We start from the raw sequence: 13,586 nt of genomic DNA on the forward strand, positions 1-13,586 counted from the left end.
GTGTAAAACCACCAATTTATTAAAACAATAGACAGGTACTTACCGTATATACTCGAGTATAAGCCGAGATTTTCAGCCTCTTTTTTGAGGCTGAAAGTGCCCCCTCGGCTTATACTCGAGTCACCGCTGTCTGACTGCTCGATCAGCGTATCGAGCAGACAGACGGCGGACATTAAAATTTAAAAGCCGCGCCTCCTTCTCCGCCTCCGCCTGTGATAGGCGGAACACTGAATTTCCCAGCAGTCAGTGTTCCACCTATCACGGACATCCGCTCATTCTCATACTACGGACGAGTATGAGAGGATGTCCGTGATAGGCGGAACACAGGCTGCTGGGAAATTGAGTGTTCCGCCTATCACAGGCGGAGGCGGAATTTTGAATTGTAGAATGGCCGCCGAGAAGAGCGGCGATCCATCGGCACGGCACGGGACGGAGGAGGCACGGGACAGAGGAGGCACGGCACGGGACGGAGGAGGCACGGGAAGGAGGAGGCACGGCACGGGACGGAGGAGGCACGGGACGGAGGAGGCACGGCACGGGTCGGAGGAGGCTCGGGACGACGGCGGCTCGGGACGGAGGCTTGGGACACAGGTAGGCTGGACACACACACAAGGCTGCACGGACACACACACACACACACACACACACACACACACACACACACACACACACACAAGGCTGCACGGACACACACACACACACACACACACACACACACACACAGGGATGGATGGATGGATGGATACACACACACACACACACACACACACACACACAGGGATGGATGGATGGATGAATACACACACACACACACACACACACAGGGATGGATGGATGGATGGATGGATACACACACAGGGATGGATGGACGGACACACAAACAGGGATGGATGGACACACAGGGATGGACGGACACACACACAGGGATGGACAGCCATGTCTCACCCTCGGCTTATACACGAGTCAATAAGTTTTCCAGTTTTTTGGGGGTAAATTGGGGGCCTCGGCTTATATTCGGGTCGGCCTATACTCGAGTATATACGGTACAAAGGATCTTTCATATTTGGTAAGAGGCCAACTTTATTTGTGGTGAAGGGCACGAATGTCTTGGTCGTCTCTTCAAGATACATTCAAGTCAGAATCTATATCTACACATACAGTGTCCACAAACATCAAGTGAAAACATCAGTGATGTGCAAATCTTCTAAAAAAAAAACATTAAAGTACAGGGACAAGTGAAAATATTCAACTATCCACAGACTCCTAGACTCCTTGAATGTATCTTGAAGAGACGACAAAGACACTCGTGCCCTTCTCTGTGGACAGTTAAATGTTTTCACACCTTGCCTGCCTTGTACCTGGACTGTCATTAAACCACTCCACCTGTCTGCCAATGGCAAGTACCTGTTTACTTTGCTCAGTTCGTGCCTGTCCCGACATGGTGGCCACGCACTATGGCAATGTGTTAAAAGACCTGGGGGCAACTAAGTACTGGTAGGCCTCCTTTCCTTATGAGAAAGGGGGTATCAATAGGTGAAGAATACAGAAGTGTTTGACCACCTTCATGCGGTAAGTGTGACAAGTGCAAAATAATATTTTTGTATTTTTGTTACTATTATTCTTAGACTGACTAGTGGTCTGTAGTTTCCTGGTATATATCTCAACCCTTTTTTAAATATTGGTATCATATTTGTTCTACACCCATCAGCTGGTAATATTCCAGTCATTAAGGTGTCTTTAAAAATTAGAAATAGCAGCTTGGTTTTAAGACTCATGGGTGAAAGCCATCTGGACCTGGTGATTTGTTCAGGTTTCTCTAGTCTGTTTTGTACTCAGTTTTCTGTCAGCCAAAGAGATGCATTCCATGAAATGTTATTAACATTGCTGTTACCAAACAAATCTTGTTCATCTACAAAAACTGAAAAAAATGAATACATCTGCCTTCTCTCTATTATTTGTGACCAACATCACATTGTTTGGATATCTTATATTTGCTGTAGCAATATGTTTCTATTTTAATTTAGCTGTCCCAATTGCTCCCTTGTATCACAATTTTTTTTAGAATTTTTGACAATGTAATTTTGTTCTTTTTTATTTGTTACCCTATGGGATACAATGTCCATTGCACTTGTAAAATGCATATGTAAAACAATCTCATTTGCCTTCTGTTTTCCTTGTGAATATTTAGTGGCATTTATTGTCCTGCAGTAAGGATCACAGTTTATTGATGTTGGAAATTGGCTAATCTGCCCAAATTTTTTTTTATGGGGGTTCATTGAATACTGCACAAAGTCCACAAATTTAGAATTTAGCTCTAGACTCCACTGAAGTTGATAGTTGAAGTTGATAGGGGGAAACTGTGACACTAAATTCTGTCCATTTGTCAAAAAAAGGGTTGGGATGCTGAACACAGGAATAATTTAACAAAGGAAATGTATTTCACTAAAATATTGTAAAGTGGGAATAGGGTCCTTTTGATGCAACTTCAACTATGACATAGGAGAAAAACCAATTATTTTAATTACATGCTTGGGAAATTCCTTTGAGCTACATTGGTTGAGCTTGATCGTGGTGTTACAGAACAGTATCTCAGAGGCACCGTGTTTTGGCATTACATATTTTGGATGTGTAATGTTTTTAGCCTTTGCATTTAGTTTGGCTTAAATAAAGCAGCAGAACGTTGATCCAATTCATGACAACTTAGAGAAAAGGATGTTTCCTGACAGACTCCATGGCGGCCAACGTGTGGGTTTAGTCCCGCCTCCATTACCCTATAGGATGATACTCCCATAAATATTTGCTCCCTGCCAGAGGCCATGTTCTTTTTTTGTCCTCCGAAGGACCCAGCATGTGTCTTTCTACCCTCAAGATTTGCTTTTCTCCTGCAATGCGGACCAGTCGGGCAACTTGGAGTCGCATGTTTCCAATAAGCTCTAGCTACTAGCAGAGTATGGAAGGGGCATATGGAAGAGGCGCTGAAGAGGTGTATTCCTGATCACTGACAGGTTAAACCGCATTCTGGTCATTGTCCTAGCTACTAGCAGGTGACTATCACCCCCCAAAAGTCCAGCAAGTATATTTGTGGCTTACCTTCGGTTGGTTACCGTGTGCGGGAGTGGTGAGTTCTGATGTCTGTCCATAGCAGCCGTTCTCTGTTGTGTCTATTTGTTTGTCCTGTTGTCCTGTGCCCCTCTGTCCCCACACACCATTTGCACGTTGTGTCTGGCTATCAGGGCGGCTGGTTTCCTTGTGTTCCAGCCACCGAGCTACTTTCTCGTTCGCCGCACAGTCGTTCTGCGTATGGGCGAGGCCAGCGTGAGAACGAGGCGTGGTTTGCACATTTTTAGCAGTTTTCGCGCATGCGCATTGTGATTGTCACAATTGATGACGTCACTAAGGCGGTAATTTTAAAAGGGGAAAACAGCTTACAAGCCTCTGGGATGCTTGTAAAGCCTGCAGTGTCATTCCCCAGTGCCTGATTCCTTCAGCAAAAGGTATGAGTCTGTGGGGAAAGTTATTCTACCTGTTTTTCCTAGCTGATTCACTGTGTTTAATTGGGGCTGTTCTTATTTCACCCCTGATGGATCCTTCCAGAATCCTGGATTCGTCACTGCCTGCTAGTGGCCAGCCCTCTCGTAGCAGGTATTTTGTTGGGGGGATTCCCTTGGAATGCCTTCTGGGGGGGGGGGAGGGATAGTGGAACATCAGTTCGTATCAGTATGTTGTTCCGCTAACATAGTCGGTTCTTTTCTTTCCAGCCCCTCTAGGTCTACACAACACCGGAGTTCACACAGAGGAAGTGATTCGTCAAAATCCCATCGCCGGCATTCCTCTTCTAGATCCAGACACCACGGTTCTCCTGCGAGAACTAGTCACCGTAGCCGGGAACCATTCCGTCCTTCCACGGTTTACTCCAGTCATGCAGCAGAAGGATTATTGTCATGGTTATACAATAGAGTTCGTCTGCTTACCTGTCTCCATGTGTTAATTTCTAGAGACCAGCCGACCCTCACCTGACTGCTTTTATAATCCATCTTCTGGCATGGCTCCACCCTAGTTCCTATCAGAGAACTCTATATTAACCTGTGCACTGCAGGCTAGCCCTGCTGATCAACCTTTGTGTGTTAGCTTCCTGTTACCTGCCGTGTGCTCTGCTGTTATTCCGTTACCGATTTTTGCGTGTCCTTGACCATCCCTGTTTGCCTGTGATCCTGACCTTTTGGCGTGTCCTTGACTATTCCTGTCTGCTTGTGGCCCCGACCTTGGCTTTGTCCCTCACCATCCCTATCCCCCTGTTGCCTACTGTGGGTGTGAGCTGGGGGACCCTGGGGGTCGCGACCTGGAGCCAGTTGCAGCCAAGTCCATCCTCACCACTCGAGGCTCTGGTGAACACCTGCTGGCTCTTAGGCTCCGTGCCCCAGGGAATCTTATGCTCTATCCCCGGTGGGATCCATCTTGGTGTTCTGGCGGCCCTGCCTTCCTATCACCTTGACCCCCGTCCGCAGCAGTCAGCCGTAGGGTCCACAACCTTGCGGTGCACTCCTAATCCCTACGGTGTGCATCTGTCTCCTTGCCTCAAGGTGACCTGACAATTATGTTGGGGGTGTAGGACACATGTCCCTGCAGACAAGTCCCTTTGTGATGCCTGCTATGTTAAGGCAACTGGCGAAAAGAGTGACTTTGACCAGCAACTGAAATCTCTGGTTGAGAAAATGGTCAAGGACAGTCTAAAGAAGTTGGAGGTACCCCATTTGTTTCCCGTAGAGTCTCCAAGGTCTCTAGGGGGGATGTTCAGGCTCAGGACACTTGGGATTCCTCTTTGCCTAGCCATCCATCCGCTGTCCTCTCAGATAGTGAATCTGAGGTAGATGAGGCTGGCTCCGGTTTTGATTTTTCTCTGCTCCCTCCTTTGGTCAAAGCCATCAAGGAAACGTTGAATTGGGAAGAGCCAGTAGCAGCTCCGGCAAAACAGATTTTTTTTTTAAACAACTAAAGAAGGAGCGTATTAGCTTCCCTTTTCTTTCAGAATTGGGGGAAGTGATCACGGATGAGTGGGGTAATGTAGAGAAGAAGAACTCTCTCCTGTCCAAGAGGCTTTACCCCTTCAAGGAGGAAGAAGTGAAGCAATTGGAGTCTTCCCCTCTGGTGGATGCGGCAGTAATGAGGTTGGTCAGACATGTGACCCTTCCTTTGGAGGATACAGTCTCTTTTAAGGACGCTCTGTATAGGAGGATAGATTCTGATCTGAAGCGGGTCTATCTTACGGCAGGCATGGCCTGTAAACCAGCCTTGGCCTTGGCTGCCTTGTCTAGAGCAATGGAGGTCTCGTCTGACAATGTTGACGAGACGCTCAGAAACGTCTCGGAAGATCTTGCCAAGAATTCACCCATCCAGGAATTGAGGCTGGCTTTGGCTTTCTTGGGGGAGGCCTCAATTGACATTATTTGGCTGGTGGCTTGAGTTATGCTTTCCTCCGTGACTGCCAAGCGTGCCCTGTGGCTCCGCCCTTGGCTAGCCAATCCTGCTTCAAAGCAGGCCTGGTGCCGAATTCCCTTTGACGGTTCGTCTCTTTTCGGCAATAAACTAGTGTGTTCCCACATCCATTCCGGTGTCAGAAGGAAAAAGGCAAATACTTTCAGCCTACGTAAGATCTCTGTTGGATCAGGGCGCCGCTATTCGCGTTCCAGTCGACCAACGTGGTATGGGAATGTATTCCCTTTTTTTCTTTGTCCAAAAAAAGAGCGGTGCATGGAGACCCATAATAGATTTGACACATCTAAATCGCTTCATAAAAAAGGAGAGGTTCAAGATGGAGACCCTGTCCATGATCCAACAGTCAGTGCAGCCAGGGGACTGGCTTGTCTCAATAGATCTCAAAGACGCCTATTTTCATGTCCCTGTGGCAACAGATTTCCAACAATTTCTTCGGTTCTCCATAGGCCAGCTTCACTTACAATTTACATGCCTTCCCTTCGGTCTGTCAACTTCTCCACGCACCTTCTCGAAGGTCCTGCTGGCAATCGTAGCATTATTAAGAATCAGAAAAATCCGGATTCATCACTACCTGGACGACCTGCTCCTTCTGGCTCAGGACAGAGATTGTCTCTTGGAACACAGGGATCAGACCATTTCAACCCTCAAGGAATTTGTGTGGCTCCTGAATCTGGAGAAAAGCCAGTTAGCGCCTGCACAGTCTCTCGTGTTCCTCTGAGCACTTTTCGACACAGTGAGAGGTACCATCTCTCTGCCCGAGGAGAAGGTCGCAATAGTTCGAGACAGGGTTCGCCTGGCTCTCTCTTCTTCTCATCTCAGCGCACTTCATTGTCTAAGGATCATAGGCACCATGGTGTCCACAATACCGATGGTGAAGTGGGCACAATGGAGGATGCGCCCCTTTCAGATGGGTTTTCTTTACCAGTGGTCAGGAGAAAAAATCCAGTCTATCTGTATCACTCAGGTCATGAGGGGTTCCCTCCTCTGGTGGCTTTGTCGGGAGAACCTTCTAAATTGTCATTCCATTCTTCCAATCAAGTGGATTGCAGTAATGTCAGATGCAAGCAACAGAGGTTGGGGGGCTCATTGTCTGATGGAGGTGGCTCAGGGCATTTGGGAATTCCCCTCTCGAGGGAATAGTGTCAAATGTTGTAGATTTACGTGCAGCCTTTCTAGCATTACTGGCCTTTCGGCATCTGATAGTGGGAACATCTGTAGTCCTCAGGCTGGACAATACGACAGCGGTAGCCTATATAAGGAAGCAGGGGGGCACCAGAAGTTGATCTCTGCTGCTGAAGGTGGAACCGATCATGCGTTGGGCCCAGAAGAATCTGGCCAACTTAACGGCAGCCTATGTGCCTGGAGTTCTCAATGTCCAAGCGGACTTTCTCTCACGAGTCCACTTCAACGAGTGGGCTCTTCACAAGGATGTTTTCAAGTGGATCTTAACCTTGGGGATTTCTCCAGAAGTGGATCTCTTTGCCTCCCAATACAACAGGAAGCTAACGAGGTACTATTCGAGGTTCAGGTATCCGGGAGCCTACGGGATAGACGCTCTAACAGAGCATTGGTATTTCCACAGGGCATATGCCTTCCCTCCAATTCCTATCATCTTTCAGTTCCTGAGGAGACTCAGATGGGAAGAGGTGGAGATAATAGCCATAATTCCTCACTGGCCCAACAGGCCTTGGTTTCCTCTCCCATCCTTTCTCAGCTTCCAGGATCCAGTCCCTCTTCCATCCAGACTGGATCTGCTCTCCCAAGGCACGATTCTCCACCCATGTCTAGCTCACCTACAGTTGAGGGCCTGGTTCTTGAGAGGGGAAGGTTGGAAGCACTAGGATGTCCCAAGTAAGCTATTCCCACTCTCTTAAGTGCTAGAAGACGAATCACTAATAAAGTGTATGAGTGGATTTGGGCTAAGTTTGCGTCCCATATGTCCTCCAGAACTAATTCATGTGGCTCGCCTGCAGTTCAGGACGTTTTGAGTTTTCTGCAATCAGGCCTGGATTTGCCCCTGTCAGTTAGTTCCCTTCATGTTCAAGTGTCTGCTATCTCCGCTTTCACGGGAGTGTCGTGGGCCAAACATCCCCTTATTCAGCAATTCTTCAAAGGAGCAGTGAGACTGAGACCCCAGAGGAAACCCAGGTTCCCTAAATGGGACCTGCCACTAGTTTTGGACTTTTTTTCCCATCTTGATAAATCTCTTTCCATCAGAGAGCTCACCATTAAAACTGCCTTTTTGGTGGCTGTCACCTTGACGAAGAGGGTATCGGAAATTCAGGTTCTAGGAGCCAAAGAACCTTTCTTAACCCTTTTTCTGGACAGGGTGGTCCTGGTTCCAATGTTGGGGTCAAACCCTAAAGTCACCTCGATTTTTCATGAGAATCAGGAGATCTCACTCCCCACCTTCAGGTCCACTGGATCCTCAGATGTTCATCCTCTCGATGTTGGTGGCTCCTTAAAGCAATACCTGGAAGTTACAGCTCCATTTCGTCAGTCAGATTATCTGTTTGTTCTGTTCTATGGGAAGAACAAGGGCTTCGGTGCATCAGTTAGTTCAATTGCTACATGGGTAGTTCAAGCAATTCAGTGGGCATATAGAGAGAAGGGCTTGGCTCCTCCTCAGGCGGTAATGGCACATTTAACCAAAAGTCTTTCAACCTCGTGGGCGGCCTCGCGCCATGTGGCTCCTGATGTAATCTGCAGGGCAGCATCTTGGTCGTCGATCCACACTTTCATGACTCATTATTGTGTTGAGCCAGCGGCTCTATCTTCAGTTGATTTTGGTGTTAAAGTTTTGTCGGTTGACAGTGTCAAATAAATCTTTGTTTATTCAGCATTTTTTTCCCACCCGGGTGTGTATGGCGAGTTATTTCCCACACGTTGGCTGCCATGGAGTCTGTCAGGAAAATTGAAAATTTCTGTCAAAATACTTACAGCAATTTTCCTTTCCTGATGAACTCCATGGCAGCAGGCGTTCTTTCCCAAATGGCTGGAGTAGGATAGTTACCGAACACGGCCTCTGGCAGGGAGCAAAGTATTATGGGAGTATCGTCCTATAGGATAATGGAGGCGGGACTATACCCACACGTTGGCTGCCATGGAGTCCATCAGGAAAGGAAAATTACGGTAAGTATTTTGACAGAAATTTTCAGTTTTTTAGGTAGTTTTGGCAGTGACACTTGATTTTTTTTTCTTATGTCGCGTACACACGAGCGCACTATCGAGTGGACTTAGTCCAGCGGACAAACCTCTGCACTTTGAAGTGGAGGTCCGCCGGACTTTCCGAACGAGTGGACCTGCCCACACACGACCGGACTTTTTCGGCAGACTAGGTGCGGCGGACAAACCGCCAGACTATGGTGGGAAATGAACGGACTTGAAAGTCCGTGTGTGGGCAAGTCCGTTGATTTTGAGGTTGATTTTGAGGTAGACCAGGTAGACGGGACTAGCGAAGGAGGTCAATGTCGCTGCCTCCATCGGTGAGATTGACATGTCGCTGGCCCCGTCACCTGGTATGGACTTAAAGGGGAAGCCCTACACCGAAAAAACGGCGTGGGGGTCCCCCCCAAGTCAATATCAGACCCTTATCCAAGCACGCAGCCCGGCCAGTCAGGAAAGGGGTGGGGACAAGCGAGCAGCCCCCGCTCCTGAGCCGTACCAGGTCGCGTGCCCTCAACATGGGGGGATGCTTTGGGGAAGGCGGCCCTGCGGCCCCCCACCCCAAAGCACCTGGTCCCCATGTTGATGAGGACAAGGGCCTCTTCCCGACAACCCTGGCCGTTGGTTGTCAGGGTCTGCGGATGGGGGCTTATCGGAATCTGGGAGCCCCCAAATACTGGCCCCCCTACCCCTTCACCTGGTGAAAAAAGGTTAAAAAACACAACACAAGGTTTTAAAATAATTTATTGCACAGCTCCGGTGGTCTTCCGTCTTGGGGGTCTTCTCACCGGACTCTCGCCGGCTTTCTTCTTTGTGGCCGCCATCCATCTGGGGGTCTTCTTCCGACTTCGGGGATCTTGTCTCCCTCTTCGGTACTTCTTGCTGTTGAGGGCACGCGGCCTGGTACGGCTCAGGAGGAGGGGCACTCGCTCGTCCCCACCCCCTTTCCTGACAGGCCGGGATGCGTGCTCGGATAAGGGTCTGATATGGACCTTGGGGGACCCCCATGCCGTTTCTTCGGCTTAGGGCTTCCCCTTTAAGTCCATACTAGGTGACGGGACCAGCGACGTGTCAATCTCACCGATGGAGGCGGTGACATTGACATCCTTCGCTAGTCCCATCTACCTGGAGCTGTGTTCAAAATGAATGGGGGGATGGGCTGGACTCACAACAAGACACCCTCCTTGTGTTGATGATGACATGTGGCCTTTTTCAGGAAGGGGGTGAATGCTTATTGCCCCACCTTACCTGGCAGTCAGGCTGCATGCTCAGAGTAGTATCTGGTAAGAACTCCAGTTTTTCTTGTTTATGTGTAGTGTAAACCTTTAATATACATACCCATTTTTATTTGGGTGGTATAAGGGTCTGATATGGATTTTGAGGAGGAATCCTATTTCTGTATTTTAAAGCATTACTTGTTGTTTTAGTGCACCATGATAAGCAGTGACTGTGCAGCCTCCGGCATCCTAGCAATCAATGGGGTTTTGGCAGTTAGGAGGAGGTGAAAGTGGGAAAGGCTTTAAGGGAGATGGTTCATGCCTCACAAACCCTGGGAGTTGTACATGGGTGAGGTGATATTGGGAGGACTAATCTACTGTACTTCAGGCAATTTTTTGGCGAATGGGGTCTTTTATACACAAGGATCCCAGGATTTGAGTCATTGAAGAGAAAGACCGCCATTGGATGACCACCTATTAGATCCACCAATGCAAGGGTAAAATGTCCGTTGCCAATTTGAGGTGGTCCTGCATAACAACCTCTTTGTTGCATTATCTGATGGTGGCAGGATACCTTCTAATAACCAACATGCCTCTGATCCCTTAAAGAAGTTTTTCAAAGACACAATGGCCAGGCATTACTTGAGGTCAGCTCCTGAGCTGAAACACATGATCACTGACTACATCAGAACAGATGGAAAATTAGGGAGTTTGATGTTTTATTATCATTATAGTCAGGACAGCTGCAGTCATAGGCTTACTACTCTTTTACAATGCAGTGGTATAAGCAGGCAGCAATTATTAAAGAATGGGAAAGGCAGGCAGCAAAAAAACTAAATGTAGTATGCAGAGGTGGTTTATTTATTTTTTTGTTATAAACCTACGTGTTTTTTCACCTTAATGCATCCTAAGCATTAAGGAGAAAAAACATCTGCCAGTGACCAGCTCCCCAGCCCCCTTCGTTTTGCTTACCTGAGCCCTGGAACTTGACTCGTCGGCGGTCTGTCTGCCCGGGGTTCTCGGCTCTTGATTGAATAGATTGATAGCAGTGCAGCCATTGGCTCCCGCTGCTGCCAATCAAATCCAATGACCCGTGCGCTGGGGGTGGGACATAGTCATGCATTCGGATTCTATATACGCCGAATGCTGGACTCGGGAGCGCACCGGCAAGGTAACCCCATGGGAGAGCGCTTCTCCTATCTGCTGTTTTTTTCTTGTAAGGCTGTCCCTGCCCTGGTCAAGCAAACACATGCAGTGAAGGCAATGCAAACAGGAAACCTTGTCCCTTTGCAAAAACAAAATAGGTTTGCAAAATAAGGCCTGTAGCTCAGATATGCACCTTGCAGGGGTCATAGTTACAAAGACTACCACTGTCATGTATCAGGAGAGACCAGAACTGCGTGGACAGCAACAGAGGAAAGTAAACGTTATAAGTGAGAATAAAGTGATTTATTAAAGATGAGTGAACAAAATAAACCCAGTCACCTCCAATATAATATACAGTGCACAACCGACCAAATCACAAACAGAGACCCACAAATAATAATAATCAGACAGATATATATATATATATATATATATATATATATATATATATATATATAAAATGGGAAATACCAGAATCATAAACGTAGCCAGGCCAGGGTCATCAGTGGGAGGTCAGCAGAGGGGGACAGGGAACAAACAGGACAAGGTGAGGATGGATGGATAAGGCTGCGGGGCAAAGGTAAAGGTAACAGGGTCACAGGAGGGACAGGTTCAGGTACAGGGATCAGCTTCAGAGACAGAATCAGGTTCAGAGCTCACAGATTCAGGTCAGGTCACAAGGAAGATACCAAGGCAAAGTGTGTGTGTGCTTGCATTGGTATTTATACACATATCCTGCAAGTGCAGGTGACGCCTGATCGCAGGAGATAATGTTGGCTCTACACTCCCAGAAACCAACCCCTGGTTGACGCCAGTACTACGGCCCAAAGATCACATAGTACCACCAGCAGAAGAAAGCTCCCCTGACAGTTCCAGAAGGCCAAGAGACACCCACTGGTGGACATCAGTACTGCACACCAAATGCCTGGCAGTGCCATTAGCAGGTGGAACCTTTCCTGACAGTACCCCCCCAAAGAAGCAGCTTTCGGACGCTTCAACTAACCGCTAGAAATCCATGGCATCAAGCTGGGCAGTGGGCAGAGGAATATTAAACTGGGCAAGAAGAAAGTCCAAGGCATCAAGCTGGGCAGTGGGCAGAGGCATATTAAACTGGATGAGAAGAAAGTCCAAGGAATCAAGCCGGTCAGCGGGCTGAGTCACACCAAGCTGGGCATATGAGAGGTCCATGGCTTTAAAGTGGGCAATGGGCAGAGGTGCTTCAAGCTGGGCAGCGGGTAGCGACACATCAAGCCGAGCAGCGGGCACATTGAGCTGGGCAGTAGGCACAGACACATCAAGCTGGGAATCAGGCACATTGAACTGGGTAGCAGGCACTGGCACCTCAATCTGGGTAGCAAGCACATGAAGCTGGGCAGCAGGCATGGGCACATCAAGCTGGACAGCAGGAACATTGAGCTGGGCAGCAGGCACATCAAGCTGGGCAGCAGGCACGGGCACATCGAGCTGGGCAATGGACATGTCAAGCTGGGCGGTAAGCACATCAAACTGAGCAACAGGCACGTCAGGCTGGGCAGCAGGCACGTCAGGCTGGGCAACAAACTGAAGCACATCAGGCTGGGCAGCAGACAGAGGCACATCAGGCTGGGCATCAGACAGATGCACATCAGGCTGGGCATCAGACAGATGCAGGTCAGGCACGGCAACAGACAGAGGTACGTCAGGCTGGATAGCAGACAGCGGCACATCAGGCAGGGCAGCACGCAGAGGCACATCAGGCAGGACCGCAGACTCCGGCTCATCTGGCAGGGCAGCAGGCAGAGGCACACCAGGCAGGACCACAGACTCCGGCTCATCTGGCAGGGCAGCAAGCTCCGGCTAGTCTGGCAGGGTAGCAGGCTCTGGGTCACCTGGTTGGGCAGCAAGCACTGTATCGGCAGGCTGGGTAACGGGGACTGGCCCAACAAGCTGGGTAACGGGCATTGGCCCAGTAGGCTGGGTGACAGGCACAGGCTCATCAAGCTGGGTGATGGGCATCACCTCAGCAAGTCAGATGACAGGTACTGGCTTATCACGCTGGGTGACGAGCATCATTTCAGCAGACTGGTTAGCGGGCACCGGCTCTACAGGCTGGGCAATGGGCACCGGCCCCACAGGCTGAGCAGTGAGCACCGGCCCCACAGGCCGAGCAATGGGCACCTGCCCCAGAGGCCAAGCATACAGGCCGAGAAATGGGCACCGGAACTTTAGGCCAGGAAACGGGCACCGGAACTTCAAGCCGGGACACTGGCACGGAAATTCAGGCTGGGACACTGTCACCGGAACATCAGGCTGGGACACTGGCACCGGACCTTCAGGTTCGTACACTGGCACCGGAGCTTCAGACTGGGACACTGGCACCGGGCCTTCAGGCTGGAACATGGGCACCGGAAATTCCGGCTGGACAGCAAGCAGAAAGTTATCAGGGTTAGGTTCAGTATCATCGGAGGTAGACTGGAGCAGGTCGGTCGGTGCGGAAGCAGGCTGTAGCAAATTGGCTGGTGAGGAGGCAGGTTGGGTTACTGGCTGTATCCTGTGAGTTTCTTTTTTGGCTTAGTTACTGAAGTT

This window comes from Lithobates pipiens, unplaced genomic scaffold (genome assembly GCF_037356315.1).
Source record: "Lithobates pipiens isolate NorthernLeopardFrog02 unplaced genomic scaffold, aLitPip1_a1.2 Scaffold_13, whole genome shotgun sequence".
In the NCBI taxonomy this organism is placed as follows: Eukaryota; Metazoa; Chordata; class Amphibia; order Anura; family Ranidae; genus Lithobates; species Lithobates pipiens.